This window comes from Babylonia areolata, chromosome 24 (assembly GCF_041734735.1).
Source record: "Babylonia areolata isolate BAREFJ2019XMU chromosome 24, ASM4173473v1, whole genome shotgun sequence".
Classification (NCBI taxonomy): domain Eukaryota; kingdom Metazoa; phylum Mollusca; class Gastropoda; order Neogastropoda; family Buccinidae; genus Babylonia; species Babylonia areolata.
Genome location: NC_134899.1, coordinates 17,959,027 through 17,961,526, shown reverse-complemented (window position 1 = coordinate 17,961,526; position 2,500 = coordinate 17,959,027). Strand labels below are relative to the sequence as shown.

Below are 2,500 nucleotides of genomic sequence, written 5' to 3'. Positions count from 1 at the left end.
CCTCTTCTTCTCTTCATCTCTCCTTCCTCTTCTCTTCATTTCTCCTTCTTCTTCTTCTTCTCTTCATCTCTCCTTCTTCTTCTTTGTCTTCATTTCTTCTGTTTCTCTTTCTTTCTGGGGAGTATTGTTTTCTCAACAACAAAAAGTGTTTCACTATTTGCAGACCGTTCCACACAACTATGTTGTTGAGGAACGGTGGATGGGGGTGGAAAGTTGGGTGCAATGAAGATTCTGGGAGTGACAGTCTTGGGTCTTGACTTATTTATCGATTAGGACTTTGACCCGTATCTTCAAAGATTTAACATACCCAGAGGTATGTTATAAAAGTTACAGAACAATGAATGGTAATTTAATCATTTCTAATCTGGGAAGCTTTGTAAACCTATATCGTTGGCGAGACATGCTTGAGCAGTATTTTTATGCTAAGTGAAAAAAAAAGGATAATCTGAAGACAGCAGGACGATTGAAATACTTTCTTTGCAATGTACAACTCCCTAAGTTCACAATATTTTGGACAACACAAAATGACGTGAACTCCTGTTTCTCATGCAAAGATACAGACAGACAGACATAACGTATCAAAGATACAGACAGACAGACATAACGTATCTGAAGCAAACACGTAGTATTTGAATGTCAGTTTAAAATCGTTTTTACCAAACGTTTCGAAGGATTCCACTGACTGTAGTTTTGGGAATTTGAAGATGTCTTTATCGTAGAAAGTTTATTGCGACGTCCAGGACATTTCCTGCAGTTGTTTGATGTCAGCTTTTCCTTCCGTTTTGTTTATGCTTCCTTTTTTTCAACGTTTACTCTCTCTCTCTCTCTCTCTCTCTCTCTCTCTCTCTCTCTCACACACACACACACACACACACACACACACACACACACACACACATACTATTCCTCACACTCCCTTCTCTTCCCCCCACCCCTACCCCCACTCTTCCCTCACCCTCTTTTTATGTCTGGTATCTCTTAAAGTGAAAAGACGTTATGAAGAAAAGACTGAAGAGACAGGCAGACAGAGATACAGACATAGATAGAGATACACAGACAGCCCAGAATCTAGACAGACACAAACAGACAAGCGAAATCAGCCATTTACCTGTATGTCTGTGTCCTTTGTCCTTCCAACGACCATAGCCAAACCAGCATGGGACTGTTGTCACAACACGTTGTCTTCGGCGGTTTTTGTATCTAGTTTGGTTGGTTGTTTCACTTTCCAACTCCACGCTTTCCAACTCCGACTGGCTGCCGCCTTGTTTTTCACGTGAGACCACACTGTGTCTTGTGATTTTAGGATTCCTCCTCATCACTCGAACAACCAGAAGATTTTTGTTTGAACTTTGTCAACTAAGGTGCGCGCAGTCGGTGTAGGAAAGAGAAAACAACAGTCCATGGAGAAGATGCACGGAGGACGAGATGAAGGCAGCCGAATGGACATAGGCCCAACTGAAGAGGACAGACTCAAACCCAATCCGCTATGTGAGTGCTGCTGTGGCCCTGTGCTCATCAAGAAGTTTACAGGAATAAGTTGAGTAGTCATCAACAGCAACAACAACAATCAGACCGAAAGCTTTACGAACTCTTTTGGCAAGACATGCCACTCTTCTTAACTCTCTCCATACGAACGGCGAAAGAGACGACGTTAACAGCTTTCACCCCAATTACCACCATCAAAATATTACAAGCGGAAGGCTCTTATACTGAAGAGATGAATGTTGACAAAGAATACCACAATTCTGACGACGGAAGCTAAAGGTTGAGTCATTCAGACACCCACTGGACATCCGAGGGGTCTGTGTAGAGGAGAAGAGAGGACTGGCCGTACTGAGTGAGTTATTAATCATTGATTCAGAAAGTCACAGCATGCGACAGTCGGCTTTCCTGGTCCTGTCGGAAAACATCATGACCGACCCTTTCTTTTCCTGTATTCATTGTTTAAAAAATTAATTCAGTTGATACCAAAATCTGACTTGCTGATCCAATCGCTATCGAATATTCGGTTTTGATTTCAATGCATTATCTATTTATTCATTCATTTACTATTTATCTATTTATCTATTTTTTCTGAACACGTTGTCGGCTTCAAGTGATTTCTCCAGCCAAACAAACAAAAAATCTTAGGGGGAAATACGGTTTGTGTCAAAATAAAGTAGCACCGTCGTCCACTGCTGTGGTGATCCGATGAGTCCACAAGTGAGTTGATAGCAGCGCCAGTTGGCTGGTTTTGATTGGAGGGGGGAGATTGACGTGGCTTTTGTGACCCGCGCTGAGAGACCTGTGTGTGTATGTGAGGATGTGTGTGTGTGTGTGTGTGTGTGCTCTCACTAATATTACGGACATCAGCACACAGACCCCATGCTGGGTGAGCACAGTAGGACAGGATTGTGAGGGCGGTGATATGAGATGTGGCTTGTCGCCTAAAGGAGATATCGTCAATCTCGCTAGGGAAGAAAAAAAAACAGAAAGAAAAAAGGGTGGTAGGGCTATACAG

General features: G+C 42.6%; 1 protein-coding gene across 2 annotated transcripts in view; it reads right to left on the bottom strand.

Annotated features, from left to right (window-relative positions):
- LOC143298793 (uncharacterized) overlaps window positions 1–2,500 on the bottom strand; it is a 51,043-nt gene that overhangs the window by 40,891 nt on the left and 7,652 nt on the right. Inside the window, exon 1 of one of the 2 annotated variants that reach the window (XM_076611756.1) lies at window positions 1,109–2,142. The exons of the other annotated variant lie outside the window; for it this stretch is intronic. The gene's annotated coding sequence lies outside the window, so the exon portion shown is untranslated. Of the gene's footprint in view, window positions 1–1,108; window positions 2,143–2,500 lie in introns of those variants that run through there. 2 annotated transcript variants of the gene reach the window in all.